At 38.3% G+C, this 19,015-nt stretch overlaps 1 long non-coding RNA gene across 2 annotated transcripts in view; it reads left to right on the top strand.

Moving 5' to 3' along the window:
• LOC110983550 (uncharacterized) overlaps nucleotides 1-17,363 on the top strand; it is a 31,164-nt gene extending 13,801 nt beyond the window's left edge. The window contains exons 3-4 of one of the 2 annotated variants that reach the window (XR_015426868.1): nucleotides 8,757-8,851; nucleotides 16,604-17,363. This is a non-coding gene — a long non-coding RNA (uncharacterized LOC110983550). The remainder of the gene's footprint in view (nucleotides 1-8,756; nucleotides 8,852-16,603) is intronic. The other variant, XR_002598737.2, reaches the window with a different exon arrangement.
• The last annotated feature ends 1,652 nt before the right edge of the window (nucleotides 17,364-19,015 follow it).

Raw genomic sequence — 19,015 nt, 5'->3', positions numbered from 1 at the left:
TGTTCTAATAGAGTCAAGTTGTTTGGCATTAAGCAGTACTGGATTGCCTTCCAAAATACTTCTGTTCCCAGTAAGGGATCAGCGACAGATTAGCGAGCCCCCAGTCATGCTGCAAATGATGTTAATTTGTACGTCCTACTTCAAGCTACAGAACGCTTATCTTTGATTTTAAGTACTGTTTTTGTTTAGACGCTTTCATGCCCTCGGTTTAAGTTTTTCTTCTTTTTTTTCGCTCTTATAGACCTTACGAACGAACATTGAAGTAATCAATCTCGTCTCAGACTGTTTCCTTTAGTTTCATGATTGTTTTTCTTCCGGATATTGTGTTTTTCTGCTTTGTTTTAGAAGAGCATTATGTCGTGACGTAGTTCAAAGTCAGGTAAAATGCAGGACTGCTTTTTGACCCATCTCAATTTCATCTCAATTTCTTCTTTGTTATAAAGATAATCACTTGCTTTTGGGCATGTGATTAGTAAGAGGTATTGCAGCATACCTGTGTACAAAAATTGTTTTTTTTTCAGGCGGTGAATTTTTATGTGCCGCCTTTGACAGAAGTGGCAAGTTTCTTTTGTTGCCCATTGTATTTTGTCCAAAGTGATTGGTTATCGGGCCGGTGTTTAAACCTGATTTCATGTACGTGTCTGTGGCCTTATTCCTGTTCCGTCCGTCAGTTGTCTTCGCCCTTTGTTTGTTTTTGTGGTTTTTTTGAGTGAAAGACTGTGTAGGGAAACCACTGCTAATTTTCATTTTTCTCTTCCACAAATTGCACTTGTCCCTCGTTTAGCGAGGAGCTAGTGAAAACACTACGTCGTATATCTGGCGAACCGGCAAATCAACCGTTTTGGTGATTGTCAGATTTTATCTCACAAGCTGACGAACAGGTTTGATACCAGTATTCAAACAAGCTATTTCTCATATAGTCGAAATTAGAAATTAGGAAATGATTGCGAAGACCAAGTTTGTCTATTTTGTACACAGAAATGAAAAGAGGGTTGAATTAAAATAGCGCCCAATAACTTTTAACCAGAAACGTGTTTTTTTCGAAAACGGTGATATTTCATGTTTCGTCGTTTTGTCAGATGCAACGACTCGTTTTCTGTCGTATCTTTTTCCCACAGATCATTTTGTCTGTCATTTCGCATTTCTACTAGAATGACCTAAAAACGTGCTAATGCAACAAAGACAAGTACGCCAAATTTGCTTTAAAGACTGAACAGGACTATGGATATAGAAGGGAAAAGAGAGAGAGAGAAAGAAAGATAAAATACCAACAATTGGGGTAGAGAAAAGGGTAAGAAGGGTCGCAGTGAATGCGATGTATGACGACAATCCCTGTGGAGTTCTTCCCCGACAACGATACGCCAGTGACAACACCATTTACTCCTCAGACCGTGAAATCAATGTTGTACCTTATCCATTTGGTTGATAGAGTAATTCTACCCCTTTTCCTCACCATCGTCAAATAAATCATGGCGCTTTTAGGTGTATGGTTTTACTGGCGATGTCCTGTCACTATTAATACTTGTCTTGATTTAGGTAGGCAGCGTTTCACCATCTCGTGGTAGGATTATTTAGCAGACGTTGCACGGTTCATTGCATCAGATTTTCCTGACCATTCACATACGCTTGCTTGTACAGGCGTAAGCTGAAATAACAGACAGCTGGGTCAACATTTTTATGAATCTGATATTCATTATTTTTGGAAAAATATTTTAGTGAAGCTTCATTTTAACTCACACTGTCCTCTTTGTCAGTGTTGCAATAACGGATAACAGAGCCCCCCCCCTGCACTTCAGCCTCACCACCTACACTGGCAAAGTTATGGCTTTAAGGAATAGCTGCAATCAATTTGTTTCACAAAAACCTTCAAAATGTGCTTCAGTTAACCTGATTAACCCCAGTTGGTCCTATTGTGTCTCATTTAACAATATTTTCAATTTTTGTTTCACTATTTTAGAGCGGGGGTGATGCTAATGAGCGCTTTCATATTCAAGAGCAAATCTGTGATGTCATTCCAGGAAGAAGGCATCAATATTTTCATTGACTTGTACATAAAACCACGCGTTTCTGCAGTAACTGAACTAAATTTTGTCGTCTTTGCTGATTCATCGTTGCTTATGCAAAAACACAAGCATCAATTCCTTCTCAGACATGTTTTCAGTACGTACATCTTGGGTTCACAATTTGAACAGAAAACCTTAGTTTGCACTGAACTATAGCACACCAAAAACGCCCTCAGTTGTGCACGATGTTGGGTAATACATTTTCCAAAATTTTAAAAAGTGCACGCTTCAATGCTTTCAACCTTAATATCAATGTAAAAGAGTTTTCAAAAATTGAAGAAGAGTACGTAGTTGAAGAAAAATTGTGCCTCTCAACTACACTTAAAACTAACCTCATGCGATTGAAAAAAACTGTAGGGCCTCGTCTGGTTTGACTTATTGGTATGGTGCTTTGTGCTGTATGTGGTGTGGATCTTGCCTTTGGGGCTCTACGTTTTCTTGTTTTGGTTGATCTGGTCTGGTGAAGTCTCATCTTATTTTGTCTACTCCGTCCTCAGCAAACTAATGCATTATCTGTATCGTTCCGTAACCTATAACAACTATGCAGTACTCTTTGGTGCATTGCAAAGCTTTATTCTGTCATTAGGTTTTGTATGAGAATTACCATCCCTGTTTTCTTCTCAGTTTAGTTCAAAACTGCACAACCCAGACGTGTTTGCAGAAACGGGATGGTTAACCCCTTTGGATACAAAAATATTACCAATTTGATGATGAACCCAGGAACCTTGTGAATTAACACCCGTCTGCTGTATCCCAGGTAAAGTCGTTTGCCAGACGTCCAAAACTGAGTTGGATGCATTTCTCTGACACACTTAGGCGACCCGAAGTATAGCGAGTCTTTCTTGCGTTAAATTAATGATGATTCACACATCGAAATGGCAAACTTTGTAGTCATAACGCGTATGCCATCTGAAGGAGCTGTTGAGATGACACTCAACCAGGGAAGGGGAATTGCTACTGGTGTTGGGTGACATAGATCGTTGCCTTACCAGGTTGTCGTTCGGATGAACCCTCCAGGATAAGATTTCACCTTGCGTACACACAATTTTACACGTGCGTGTGCGCTTCTTAAGTGATTTTCGTTTTCTAATAGGTAATGCTGCGCCCTCCGCTTCACTGTCAACCCAGCAAAGTATATCTGAAAGCTGGCCTTGATGGATGATGAACTTCTCTTTTCAGTTTCCCAAATGAATTCAACGAATGTTAGATTTTTTTTTTTACTGCTTGGAAAAGGAGAGAGAGTTACAGGGAGGGGGCCTTGCGCATAAATCCGGCAATTAAAATTAGATTCTGCGTGTTCGACGCATAGGGATTTACGCAAATATACTTCTTTTCGGAGAGAACATTTTCCATTTCGAAGAGCACCATTCTCCCCTGCCGCAGGGGAAAATAATGCGGTAGAAATTGACAATTTCAATATAACACAGCACCTACGATTGATTGCAGGAATTACGCCACGTCAGGCTGATATCCACCACTGTCTGTTATCCCTGCTTTGAAGCAAATTTTCCCAGTTTTGGAATTGAATTCTTTCACAAGACAGACGTCTAAAACACTGTATAAACAAAATGGGCTGCCATCTAATGAAACTCTCAGAATTACAACACTGGTTAATTAACTGGCTTTATAGGTAATTTTTGATAGAGGAAATGATCGTAGAGGCAAAATATTTGCTGTATATTTTCAGTGTTTTCTATGTCAGTTGGCACCACAAGGGTTTCTTATGTGGACAGCAGATCTGCTTAAGATTTTGTTGTGCCTCAATAAATATTTTCGTTGTAACATACCGATAGATTTTTTTCTGTACATTCATTTAGAATCTTAATATTGTTATTACAAATGCCACGTTAATGTAAAGAGGTTTATTGTTGTACTGGTACATCAACAGTTTTTTGTTTTTTGGGGAGACGGTTTTTCCCGACTTAACAATTATATCTGTGAAAATAACGTAGAAAAGGTTGAAAGAGGCTGCTTACAGGCTTTCTACGTTTTTTTGTTGGTTATTGACACGTTTGGGTTTTGCTAAATGTGTTAAGACATATTTCCTCACCTGATGGGCGCAGTATGATCACAGTTGCTACGATACTAATCTAAAATGACACGCAGCTTGCTCATATGTGCATCGCTTTTTCTTCTAGATTTAGTCAGAGTTAGCAGGTGGCAGATTGAACCTGATATGTTTTAGCAGTTCCTATTTGTTGACGCGCAAGATGACTTAAAATAAAATTGTTTCTCAACAAAAACATTGACTATTACTTGCAATAACAGAAAACACGAGCAAAACGGCGAAACCAGCTTTATGAAAGTGGTTTTATGCACTAAGGTCAATATGAAAATTTAAGTTCATTGATTTTACAGAGAAAAATTTTCCATTTATTAAGCTTTTTAAGGGGTTCTGTAGTAAGTGCGTCCATTACAAAGATTTCTATTAATTACTGATACATTTTACAGAAAACCCTTTGTAGCACAACACAATAACTTTGTCAATAGGGGAATTTTGATATAATTTTGTTTAATTTTTGAGAATCAGAAAATCCAACTATACTTTTGCTATTTTTCGATTTCTAACTTTTTGCTGTAGTGATGATAATATTCAGGATAACACTTTCTAAACAGCTTTTCAATTGCGGATAATAAACGACAAGCTTGAACTGAGTTTTCGCTTTATTTAAAGCAGCCCTTAGTTTCATTTAACGACAAAAGTAACATCCACACACTGAAAAATATGACGGAGAACTCCTCTATTAAATGGTTATTTTCTGTACTTAAAGCCAAACATAACTTTCTTTGCAAGTTAATCCATCCCTCACTTCAGTTGGCTCATTAATTTTGACTAATCCTTTCCCTAAGCATCGGACTTTAATTGTGAAACAGCCCTGGTCAAGTAAAGTCGTGCGCAGCTGCATATTTCAAGAACTATCTCGTAATCTAAAGTCCAGCTCCCGTAGCAGCTGGAATCTCAAAGAGATCCTCCTGCTTGAGGTCAATGAATTTATTGTCCTTTATTTGGCTCCTTGAAAGGCAGACCAACATGTAATTAACCCGTAATCTCCCTAAATATGCCATACTGTTCTTTTAACAATGGAGACAATTTCATTGAGGCCTCCCAGGAGCCATACAAAACGCACCAGTCGTCTTTGGTATTGCAAGGATCGCCACGCAGGGCTTTGTTGTAAACTTGAGGCAGGTCCCTTTGATCTTTTTACTTCAGGTTGAAGTCCCTTTATTCAAAAAGTTGTATTATCGCTAATTTTGAAAACCCATAATCTCGCAACTATCGGGATCCAGTGGCGTAATGGGGGTCAGATATTGGGGCAGGGGAACTCCGAGTGCACATGAAAACACTGACTTAAAAAAATATGAAATGGCTTGTAGCTATTTCTAGAATTCAAGAGGGGTACTGGAGAAATGGACGGGGGAGGGGGCACTTGCCCTGAGGGCCCACCTCTCAGTAGTTATCTTTGTAGTTGTACCGCTGTGGAGTCCTGGATTCTTCAAACCAAATGTAAAAGTAGTTGCATGTCATTTCGCCTGATGTTTAATTAGGATGTTTTAAAATTGAAACGTTTGAAGTAAAACGTTCTTTGAGAAAATAAAAGTAAAAAAATGACAAAAGATTTCGAAAGGTGTCCATGCAATGGATGAAAAAACACGTGCTCTATATTAATAAATACGATTTTAATGTTTCTCGTATAGACATTACTTTCTACATGTTACGATTTTGGGAACATAACCAAACAATTGTTTACGTTTTAGAGGTTGCGTCATTGGCACGTTGGAATGCATATAATCTCCCTCAAGGGTTCTCGTGGATGCTGCACATTAAAGAGCAACTCAAAGGAAAATATGTTTTCTCTGATCTTATCTGTTCACATAAATATGAAAGCGCCCAAATCGAACGCAGTGTCGTTTGTCTTCAGAGCTCAACTACAACAAGCCAAACAGGGCTTTTTTTTTTGTTCATGCCAAGATGCGAATTTTGAACATGCTGAATATAGATTGCGTCATTCTGAGAAAACACAAGGCGAGGGTTTCCCTCGTTTTCTCAGAATGACGCAATTTCCATTCAGCATGTTCAGAATTCGCATCTTGGCATGAACAGAAAAAAAGCTCTTTTTAGCTTCTTATAGTTGAGCTCTGAATACAAATGATACCGCGTTCGATTTGGACGCTTTCATATTTATTTGAGCAGATAAAATCTGAGAAAACATGTTTTCCTTTGAGTTGCTCTTTAAGAAATGAAATGCAACCAAACATCGATCGAAAATAGTCTATGGAAGAAGGTTATTTGCTGGAACCTGAAGGGGGATGACTGGATGAAGATGAAGCCAGGGATAAATAAACCGGAAAAAAACCCGAAAAGGGTTTTTGTCAAGTTACCTACATCTGAAGGATAGCAAACCTCACGGCTTGGAACAAATCCTGTAAAAGAGTCCAGCTATAATACCATGTGAAATGTGACGGACTATTTCAGCAAAAACAAGAAAGTTACAAAAAGAAGATGATACACATAGCATTAAAAATCAAAGATTCTGAAAGATTTCCGTACTTAAAGAAAAACTGATTTGTGCACTCGATGTAAATATAAGTATACCCCAGAAAAATCAGTCTTATTCGGTAATCCTCATGGATAGTTTATACCACTACTTATTTGGGAAACACGAGTAAGAAAGATAGCAGTAAAAGGAAAGGAAGATAAAAAGGAATGAGGAAAAGGGAAAATTGAAAAATAAAAAGGTTTGGGAATCATTACAAGAAGTATATTGAATTTGCTTATTGACCAGTACGAAGGTATTCAACGATTTTATAGATTTCTGCATACTTTTGACGATCCTTTGTTTGAATTTCCTCCATAAAAAGGACAGTTCTGATTCACTCAGAAAACCCTCTGATTTAGTCGAATTTGTGGAAATTGTGTAGGGCAAGGAAATCGAATAAACGTTCAAAAGACTACTTCCTCCATCAGTTGGACTGGTTTCCTAACAATAGGACACCAACCACAAGAAAGTTGATACATGTCAGGCATATCCACTCTATCCGCCCCACATCCATTACTTCTCAGACTATTGCGCAGCGGTAGGCAATTGCGATATCTCTTACATCAAGTTTTCATCGATATCTCCACTTAATTATGACACAATCTCTTCCATTGAAAGAGTCAAAATATACCAATCTCTTTATCCTTAAACCTATTCAATATTTCATTCTTTTGGGTCAAATTGTCCCAGAATTTCTAAACGTAAAGCTTTTCCATATCTGTTATCATCCACACAAAAGGTCAAACCGTACATGCTCCCTATTCATATGATAAATGCCATGCATTTTCACGTGACTTCATAAAGTATCCAGGACGTTTACCTAAGCTTCTTACTTTTATCTTTAATGGTGTGCAGGAAGATTGGTTGGAGTTTATCTCTACTACAAAACACTTGCTTTATCCTAGGTCGATCTCATTGGGGAAAAAGGAAAGGTGTTTGGTGAGATTAGTACAAACTACTGTCGATTTCAAACTCTTTGTTTCTTAACGAAGATGTATCCAACCTCATTCACAGCATAAAGCGGATATTTTGAGTTGAGATATACTTGATGTTCATGAATTCAGTTAACCTGATGACTTGCACTTCAGTCTAATCCCATTGCCGATAGTGTTTTCCTTTACAATCGTGTGAATTTTTTTTTCACTCTCCGTCAGACTCAAAATTCTGAGGCGAAAACATGTATAATTCATATCCATTTCCTTCCTATTCATAGCAGCTTGACATCTGAAAGTAGATTGGCACAGAGCTTGAGCCATGTGTGATAATTAGCACATCAAACGTCAGCCGCGCTGGCTTTAAATGCAGCAGGCTCTATTCTTTCTCAATGCTGCAACTCCGTACGTGTTAGCTTACAGTTGTTATAAATAAATGCAACACTTCAGCCATCCCTGCAGCTTAGATTTGCACGATTTCCATCAACGTATTTTGGCGTATCTGGCTTTCAGATATCGCTTGTGAAATCATAATGTAAATAGTGCCTCAATAACCAAGCCACCAACTTGACTGTAGTTAACGTCCTCTGAACACCACTGAAAATTACGAGAGAAAGAGTACTGTCTTCTCCGTACGATTTACACACTGAAGAGACCGCTATGCATTGAGTGAACGCTGTGCTGTGTCGAATGATAACCGTGCACTGTCTGATGAACACTCTCTAGGTTTTTGGCTAATAAGTTACAATTTTTACTTTGTATGTGTTTATTGTAGTTGTGGTATCTTCCTAATCCGCCCGGGTTATCCAATAATTTTGTAATTTCTAAAGAAAGTGAATCACCACTACCTACCTTTCCTAGATTATTACAACTTTACAAGGCTGCAAAATGTTTAAAATTGTGGGAACGTTGTCTGAAAATCGCATCAAGTTCTCCGACAAAGTATTTAAGCTCTACAGTTTTCAAACACCGTCTTATATACGTTCTTAGAAAATTGAAAGGAGCGACGATTTTAATAACTCTCCTTTCAATGAAAGGTTCCTGGGACCACGTCATACCTTTCTGAGCTTGAAGATGTACTTGTGCTCCATTGTTTTCTTTGTGTTGTCTGACTGTGTGAGTCTTGCTTTATCGTCGCAATTGCAATTTTGTTGTTACTTATTCGTGCTTTTCCTGGCCTGCTTTCGTTCTTCACTGTTGGAATACGACCCTGACGTCAACAGTGTGTTCCCTTACCAGCAGAACCGTCTGTTACTGCGATCAGAAAGGTCAGAATCCTCTCTGTATCCCCCGCAAATAGGAAACGGTTAAAAGAAAAGTAAGTATTGTAGCTTTCCCTACAAGTATTGAGCTATGGCACGAATTGCATGAATGCACAGTCTGTAATCATTTCTGTACATTGAAACTACTCAGACGAATCACTGTTTCCAAAATCAAGGTTTTTATCTTAAGCGGCCCCGTAATAGATACGGTACGATACGCTGCAAGGCTCTGTACAACATCTCTATACATTTAGAAGAGATCAGTCAGAGGAGAAATGAAAGGTTTTATTCTAGGCTTAAAGTAGGCACCGGATGACTCTACAAGATAAACAAATCAGCTACATTAAATAATGCAACCATTTTTTAAAACAGTAAATAAAGTCATAAACAGGATTACGAGAAACAGCAAAACAAGCAGAAACACTTGACTCATATTTCTGTTTGTTTTATTTTGTTTGTTTTTACATTTTCATGACATCAACCTGTGAACTATATAGCTTGAAGTATAATTTTAATAGTAAGAAAGACATTAATGACGGACTGATAGTTATCAAATTTTCACAAATAAAATCAACTAATGAAATGGCAATATTTTACACGACTAAGTCAGAATTGTGTAGACCTATTTTTATTTGTTGCTCTCACCCCTACAAATTGGTGTCAACGACAAAGTTTTACAATTACTGCAGAGGAATTTTTTTTCCGAATTTTGGGACGGGTTTCATTTTTATTGGCAGGTATTATCATTACAATTGTGTACAATGTTTGTAAACTAAGTTTACATTTAAACGCCGTTGCTTTACTGATGTAAACCCCAACTCACTTCTGTGTGCTTTTCGTTCTCTGGGGACTTTAACTTAAAACGTTCCTTTTATGCTCGGACATTGCTCGGGATCATCAAAAGAACCGAAGGGTTATTTGAATTTCATCTCACATTGAACACATTCCTGCACGTTGGAATATATGAATTTTCGATCGGCATGTTCACAATAACTTGGCAGAACATTGACTGGAATTCTTGTTGAAGTCAGATACCTTAATTGCCAGATCTTGTGTCTGTTGAGCGTACGCTACCTCTGCTGCATCACAAATGGGACTTGCCACCTTTCCCTGTGGGTTTTGCATTGGAACATTCCAGGATAATCTTCCAGTACATTCGAATGGCTGTTAACCTTCTCTCCTCTAAGATTAAACCTGACCCCGTACAAAAAAATTATAAAACGTCAAAATCATATCACCAAAACCTTAATATGTCAAACCAAACAATTGGCAAAGACAATCTTTCGATTTAGACACATAACTACACTAAATTAGAATCAATTTCCAAAGGAAAGTAACGAAACAAGACGTATTACATGTAAAACATAATTGATGTTTGAATAAAAAGTCAAGGTTAAGTTTTACAAAAAACATTGATTGAAGCAAGAGTTAGTTATTCTGTTGTGGATTCGTAATCTATTTTTCTGAAGCACGTTCTTTTTTAATATTTTACGTAAATTGCTATATTAAGAATAAATCAATTCGAAGAAACTCTTATAATTATGTGTTGTGGCCTTAGAGCTCTGTATAAACTAAAGTGCCAACCACATTTAGCGATAAATTGTGGTTTAGTTCATTTTTGTTCACAATGAGGAGCTATGAGAAAATTGATCCTGCGGGGAATTAACCTGCACGTCAGCGTAACTCTTGTAATCGAAAACAAAAGTGTCATTCCAGTTTTTCGGTCCACTAGCCACAATGCCGTTAGACCCCACGGTTCGCCCTGTCTTTACTTCCTTCTGAAGACCCTCCTCTAACAAACAAGAATTATTTTTTTTCCTGCTTTTGGATTTGGTTTTTCATCTTAAAAAAGACAAACACAGTCGCTGTTCAGGATTGCATCCCTTACGCAGATAAATAAAACTTTATGTGATTGATAATTCGGTGTTCTGAATTTCAGTCCCATGGGAGGGGTTGGTATGACCCATCGGTGCGCTCTCATGTTTCTGATTGGGTCCAAAACTGAGGGGAAAAAACGGATTAACGGCGTGTTCCCAATCACAGGGTTTGAAACCACATTTACCAACTTGCAAAAGTAGACTGCCTCCAAAGATACAGGCGTGAAACCTGAGTTGGCTCTAATTAGCTAAGTAGTGGATGATTTCTGATGCTATTTTATTGTCCTCAAATGCGTGTGTGGCACATCTATTTATGAGTTTCGGCAAATCAGCGTAATAAGGAGTGGGGCAGTTAAGTCTCCTTGGGATTTATATTAGAATCTTTTCATTCCTTCTACATTCAACTACCTTATTTGTAGTCCCCTTCCAAACCACTTGGCATATTAGGAAAACGAGGCGCAACGACTCCGCGATGCGATTCTCAATTGTCTAGAGATGCAATCAGCCAGGCCGGGATTGTTCCCGCCCGCAAAGGATGAATGCCCCTGCGGTGCATAAAAGACAAGGCAATTAAAACAGGCAATCTCGCATCTCGGATGCATTCAAAGCCCGTTATTTTTTTTATTTCAGATTAATTCAAGAAGTACAATTCAAGCGAATGCCCTGATTTGTCTATTATTCCGACGAAGTGTCTATCTGTTTTCGAAGGCTTTTCCATAGAAATGAAGCGAACAGGTAACACCTTGAATGCGGAAAAGTAGTGAAACTCAATATTGTATTTTTTAATGTTCTTCCTGGGGAGTTTAGTTTCTCCCTGAATCAATCTGAGCCACCATTCAACAAGATCCATGGAGCTTGGAATATTTCACCCTTTCGGATTAGCGTTACAAATGTCTCAAGGACTTGTTTTATTACCCACTAGAGGTTGTCCACGATGGCCATTTCTGGTAAGGGTTCTTGTTCCAGGAAGGTACATCGCTCACGCGTGCTCATGATTTCTTGGGAAATACAGTACAATAGATGTACGGAAGAACACTTTCAAACAGCTGTTGAAACTGTTAGATTAAATTTAGGGTAACCAATTTTTGTACACTATGAATTAAACTATGTCAAAAGATATAAAAACGCTGAATTTACTCTACTAAGCAAATTAAAATGAGTGGGTGAGTCAAAACTACTAAACATGTATTTGCAAGCGAGGATAAATTTACATTAGAAGTCTCATGGAACAGCCGTCATCATAAATCTGCATTAGATAATCAGGGCATTCGATGTAATTTAACAGTTTACTTCTCAGTATAATATCCACTATAAATTTTTCTGTCATTTGCCAGCCTCATCCATTCTTATTTTCTCCTCAGTGATGATTTAATGGGAAGTTAATGACATCACAAGGAAAATAAAATTCACCTGTCTTATGATTGTCCTTAAGAATAACGAGTCTTGTCACGAAACCGTGTTTGGGATCCGGTTTACAAAATGCATTACCGGCACAATGAATATTGAATGTTTATGATAGCAAGGAGTGTTCATAAAAAAAGCAAAATGAGTAATAGATTGTCAGGGTACGCGTTGTCATCATTAAAAACCTCTAACTGGAGGGACACTCAACTTTAGAACTTATTATTAAATTGTACACTCTATGTAATATTAATAAAATTATTTCCTGTCATTCACAATAATTCCATTTAAACGTATTACGGCGACAACGTGAATGAAATATACATTTATAAAGTTTTGTGCCATGTGACGAATGTATCAAACAAGGGAACACAATTTAGAGCTTGGAACTCATTGTTATGTTATTATAAAAATGGTAAAGGTAAGCAGACTCCAGTCATTTCACAACTGTGGATTTCTCTAAACTCATGTCACATTACATTAAAATTAAAAACAAAAAAATTAATTGAATGAAAATTCTACCGATCTCGCAGAAGGGCTGTTAAGTTTAACATATCTTACAGTAGCATGTAATTTAAAATAATTGTGCATTTGGGATAAGCAGAGTGAAACTGTGTTATTTTTTAAAAGAATGTTTACATTACGACCTCACTTTTTGGCCAAGAATTATATTTTATAATTTATGCGTTCTTATCAACTGGTATGTTTGCGTAGACTTGCATCAAGCAACTGTTGTTGCTAGAGTTGAAAAACATTAAAACCTACCTGTCCCTCTTTCACCATCGGTTATACCCGGTTTTTACTCTGAAAAAGCTTCCAGGTTGTGGAAATTGCTCCCTTGACGTCAAATTTAATATCAAAGGCACAGAATCAACCAGCCGTGAGTAGGAACGAGTCACTAGACTGTATTAGTCACCTGCTATTTTTATTCCAAATAAACATGTGTGTAACACTTTTATCCCGTTCTGCTCGTTTAGTTTATACTGAAAGAAGTGCAGAAGGTACAAGACTTGTAATACATAGTGAGACGATGGATGATGGATTGGGCGTTAAACGAGTTAATAACATCACCCGTGGCTTTCTGTCTGTCTAAGGCTGACTCCGAAGTGTGCATCTTCAATTCGTTGAAAGCACGCAGGGAAGCGCACACTATAGACCAATCGGTAGATCTGGAAGCCTGCTTCGGACAAGGCCCAAGCCTGGACATTGCTCAATTTCCACTGAAACCTCATTGTTATCTTATTAACATTGGGGCAAACAGTCCTAAAAGTTTTTATCAAGCAAGCAATACTTGAATACTGCTGGTGCTTTGATAAAACATTTTTAGTGACTGTTGCAAGAGCAATAGGGGGCGCTATGTCACCTAGGGCGGTCCCCTTTTTACAGTCTTCCGTTTTGTGATAAGAATCATGTAACCTGAGACATTGCGTGTTTCCTCCCATTCTGGCCATAATGAATGAAAAGTGCACAATCTGCAGGAGAAAAGATTCGTTTCCACTTTAGAACGATTCCCAAAATGTTTCACACTGTCCTCCGTACATCTGCACTTTTAACTGTCATAGATTCGGAAAAAATTCTTTCCTGAACCAAAATTGTAGCACTACAGCACTTGCAAACTTTATAATACTATTGTGACAAGTCCATACGACACCAATTTTATGTTATCTGGTTAACGGCCTCATTTGTACAGCTTGTGAATAAAACTATTTTAACACATTTCCAAGGCAAGCTCTAAACAGCAACACTGTTCGAAAAACAAATCTATGTTCACACTTATCTGTTTTCTTGGTGCAATTTTGCAATTTGGCGAATATTGCTAGTAGGTATATTTCTGTAGCCCTTCGATTTCAATAACAATGCTCTTCCAAGGCTATACTTTAGTAGCGCGTATTTAGGCCTACACTTACACGTATTGTTGTAGCAGCTTGTCGTAAGTGTCATAGGCGCATTTTGGAAGGTCTCTTTGAAAAAAAAACTTTTTCAAACCCATAAAAAATAAGTATCCTAAATACACAGGTATACACCACAAGAGCCTTCCATTCACCTTCCGTTTGTTTAAAGACTGACAAGACACGGTCGTCTAGGACGGTAGGATGGGTAGGCTTAAAGATGGGTACAAGTCTGATCGGGTAATAATTACATTTAATCAGACCATATGGGAAGACAACGAATAACATCGATATGGGCCTGGAAACTAAAATTGGATTAAGAACCTGTTATCTGAATATCTACAATATCACAGCCAGTCGTATCAAAAAAAGGAACCAAATAAAAAAAAATATATTTTAAATTAAGCAAAAAATGGTATCCAGAAGCTGCCAAACTTGCTTCATCGACTGGAATCTTCCTACTGCGTAATTGTAACGGGTGTTCGATGGGGGTATGGTGAGTAATTGAGAACCTTCAGTTCCCCATAGTCAAACATTCTTTTTCGTATGATGTCGTTTATATATTTTAAGCATTTACATCTGGGAACCAGATAAACGAGGTGGCCCTGTGTCCTGTGTGCATGTACAGCCTGAAGCCTGAATACGCTTTTAAAGAGTGATAGTGCGAGGCAGTCTATTGTAGTGTTAATTGGTAGCGACCGGCGTTATCGCGATGGACATCGAGCGTTACGCGTGCATCATTTCCAGAAAAAAAGTGAGGGTACAAAAAAATCCGCACCACTGCACCACTTTTGGAATGAGCTCCTAACAAGAAACCAAAGACCTTTTGTACAATAGCATTACGAGAGCACAGTATAATTGGAACGGCTTGGTATCATTTGATCAATTCATTTGCAAGTTCATTGGCAAATGCGCCCCTCTTAAATCAACAATGTTAAGATTTTCGGGTAAATTCCATTTCGAAGAAAAATTCCTAGATGTATTTTTCTACAATTGTGTCTTGAGTACTTATCCAGTGTAACGTGTAAAGTACCTTTAGGAATTGGACGTTATTAAAGTTATCATCACCAAACATAACACTGAGAGTGTAATATATACTTTTTAGCTCGGGTAAAATTGATTGTCACCTGGTAAATCCTGGTAAAGAATTCAGTACCGCAAGTAGTTTTCTCGCATTTAGTGTGATGAGTGAAACTCAGTGTAAATTGTTCTTCTCTAATTGGCCAGAAACCTTCTAAAAATCTCAATCCATTCTCTTCCTTTCCCCCGAGAGCCGTGTACTAGTATTGACACGTGATTTGTTTATTACTTCATTCAGGCTTGGCTTTTACGTTTACAATTTATTTTGAAGGATCAAATGTATCATTCTAGATTGATGTTGAACTAGATTTGAGCGCCCAAATGCGCACAGCTGTTCTGAGCTTGGATGCACGCAATTCAAACAAGGTTGATCTTCCTTTTCATAAACCCTTTGCTATTGAGATTAATTCTTCACAGAGGTATACACGGTTTAACGTGTGGAGGTAGGCAAAACAAAGTAGGTTTGTGTTTTACTAACTTTTTATTTCGTCTTTTAACTCCATGGCATTGGAAGATTCCTTTGTAAACATCTCTCAGCCTTTCTCTATTTTCTAAGTCGATGCACGTGTCTTGCCAAGTCACCGATCTCAGTGAAGAACTATATCAAACTGATCAAACCTAAATACATACACATTTTGTTTTTTAGTAATGTCTGAGTTCTCATTCATTTTGACTGATGTGTTTACGACTATTGATTGCATCTTTTTTTTTCTTCTCAACCACACCAGCTAACATTGCATTGTCTCTATAACTAACACTTTCTCTACAGGTGGAGCACTTCGCATGTCCTGTCCTCACCTGGAACTATGTCTTGAATATGAACTAACAGTCTTTCCCTCAATTTAGAATTTAGTTTAAAAGACCACGAAAATTTTGACAATTTTGTATCAAGTTTGAAGACCCGAGTGCTCCATTGATTCGAACAGCCTATGGACGCTAGGAGGCCCTGCCCTTGCTATCCAAATAGGACAGTGCTGTGAAGTATTCCGTCATATTAACGCAGCTGTAAGGAGAAAACGTGGTTTCCACCCGCAAAAGGGGGGGAGCGGGTTAGCGTAGGCCTAACGGTTCTTTCCTCGCTTTGCACCAATGAGGCTTGGGTTTGAGTCTCGGCTTGGCCCAGGCTTTAAGTGCATTTGGTTTCCAGTGAAGACTCACTCTTGCACGTTTTCTCCCGTTTCCTCCTGCGTCTAAAACTGGACCTTCTTCCGAACTCCGTAATGTGAGGCTGATTAATAAAGTGTATGAATAATCGTACAGTTATTGGCGCAAATAGCCTGAGTTCCTGAAAGCGCCATTAAAAAAAAAAACAAAAAAAAAACAACAACAACACCCACAAAAAATGCTTTGCGGCATTTGCGTAGCATGCATACAACAAAACAGGTCCTTCGTATCATTCAGTATGGAGACAGAAACTTTCGTCTGCAGAACGTTTGAGAATAATTCTGTCATCACCTGTTCTTGCTTCGAAGCTTTGGATAATAATATTGCTAAACGGACATAACGGTAAAACGCAATCATGAAAAGAAACATTTACCATCTCCTTGTGCTTTTTTTACAGACCGATCCATTCGAGGAGGCACAAATCTACCATTCTTGTTCGGCAGTCAACCAGGACCAAGGAAGCTGCCAAGATTTGTCAGGAGAGACCCATCAATTTAAAGTAGTTGTAGTGCTCGTTTTACTACTCACTTTATTCAAATTTCATCAACTGTTTGGCAGAGGTGAAACGGAGCCGAAGATGTCTGTGCTTTTCTCAGTGAATATTATGCCTTTTCCCTGAAGTGGTTTATGCAGTACAGTATTGTGGAAGCATTGGTGTGTTTTTCCGCTAGCACTTTGAATATGCATTGATTATTGCACATTTTGAAACCAAACATAAAAGGAACTGATTAGGTTTTGAAATTAAACCTTTTTAAATCAAAACCTTCTTTTTTCATGAACTAAATAAATGTAAAGCCACCACATTTTAAGTTTGTCAACAGTTTTACCGGGTTTTTATAACCACGGCACATTTGCCAAAAAAAGACTCATGAAACAAGCCACCTCATCAAAATCAGGCATATTTTCATCAACAATTTTGTTGCTTTTTGTAAGTAAAACGTTTTCCCCTAAGCATTTGTTTCATGTTCCGGCGTCTGAAAACCTTGCAGTTTAATTTGTAAATGTTCCTCTACATGTTCATGGCGTAACATTGTGACCAGTGCTTTAAATTACATTTTATCAACAAGAAAACATTTATTTTAGAATTTTACTAACTTCACTTGCATGTCTCCAGCGGGGGAAGAGTAACAAATAAAAATCGAAAAGAATTACTGAAAGGAGTTTCCGGTCGCCTTTGTTCAATAAATCTAATAGGTTGCAATTTCATGTTGATAGTGTCTTAACAAAATTAAAGCAAACAAGAGAACAAATCAAAAAAGGAAAATAAGGCTGTATACACGAATAAAATATGAACAAACATGTCTCCAGTGGTTAAGAGCTGTATATATATGTGTGAGAAATGTGCCACCTTCGCACTTCAGAAATAAAATGGCTGTTCATTATGTTTGCAGTACAGCTGCAGCTTTTGTGTGTCAATTGCCCATGCCATGACGTATAATCTAATCTGTCTCACTACCTTCTGTATATGCAGCTCTGCAGTGGGTGCTAGAAGAGCGCCATCACGAGTAAACCCACAGAAAAGGTTTGGCGCGCTCAGCCTTAAAGCGAATAGGCGTGTCTAAGGAATGTCGGTCCTCCCCTGAGGAAATACTGACTGAGCGAGCGTCTCTGCAGTATCGACGCTTGGAGACAATTACTGTAAGCGCATTCCGTAAAAACAAATGTCCAGACAAACTAAACTGAAGCCAGTTATTTTGAATAGTTGAACTAGTCAGACCCAAGGACACTGCTGCATGGCAGGTTATCAAACATCTCATTGGCACGAACAGAATCAGTGAGCATTTAAACCTAGGAGAGGTTTGAGGATGAAATGATCCGTTCGACCAGGATTGTTTGATTGGTACAGCAATACGCTGACAGAAAAAAAAAAAAGTTCAGGAACTTTTTACATTCCTGGAAAAAAGGACAAGAAATTAGACCAGAATAACCACCCTTCAACAAAGAGGTCCCCTTTTCCACTTAAGGGCGTGGGGTTGTGTGTGTGGGTGTGTGTGGGGGGGTTCCTCCAGTTTTCCATGATACTGTTTGATATTTATTGAGCTGTGCCCAGTTTGGAAATAAGTCTTTCTATAAAGCCGTCAGCCTTTCAGCGTTTCTCAAGCAAAAGTGGAAGTTCTCACATATTGCATGACGCAGTGCATCAATCCATGCCGCCCGCAAACCATTTGTACTAGGCACACTTTGGCAAGTGAAATATGCCCCTTGAACCACAAAGCATTAGACAACTAAGACACTTTGGTATACCACAGCATTTGAAGCAAGATATTGGACGGAGATACCCCCCCCGCCTTTGTGTTGGTCATTGTTTGATTGAAAGCTCAGGAATTCTTTATAGACTCCTGGGGGGATGTGTTAGATAACGATTGTCTAGAGTGTATATAGGATTGGACAGATAAGAGGGGTACCCTTCCGTTCCATATCTTGCCTGGTATATACCACAGTGACACGGAACGAAGGGTATTGCATTTAAATTTAGTATGGGCTGGCCAAATATTCACTAGTTTGCATGGTTAGGAGTTAATTTGAGGAAACCTGAATATCTGTACCTAACTACATAACCAAACATTTCCTCTTCCACCCTAAAATATAATGTAGACAAATATCAGTGACTACTTTTGTGGGGGGTGATAATGACCATTTTATTCTTACTTGTCTCAAAATAGACAACAGAGAGAATATATCCCCTATCCCCCGGGATTCAGACTCTTGCGTTGGGATGTTGGTATTCTTTGCAAACGCCCTCATAGTTGAGTGACTACATTGGTGCGGGGATGTGACGATCAAGGAACTGCTGTTGTTAATTGTCACC

The sequence above is a fragment of the Acanthaster planci genome, linkage group LG10, assembly GCF_054643075.1.
Source record: "Acanthaster planci isolate LZ-2023a linkage group LG10, COTS_SCS, whole genome shotgun sequence".
NCBI lineage: Eukaryota > Metazoa > Echinodermata > Asteroidea > Valvatida > Acanthasteridae > Acanthaster > Acanthaster planci.
Note: the sequence above shows the minus strand (reverse complement) of the source record. Positions and strands in the feature narration are given on the sequence as shown.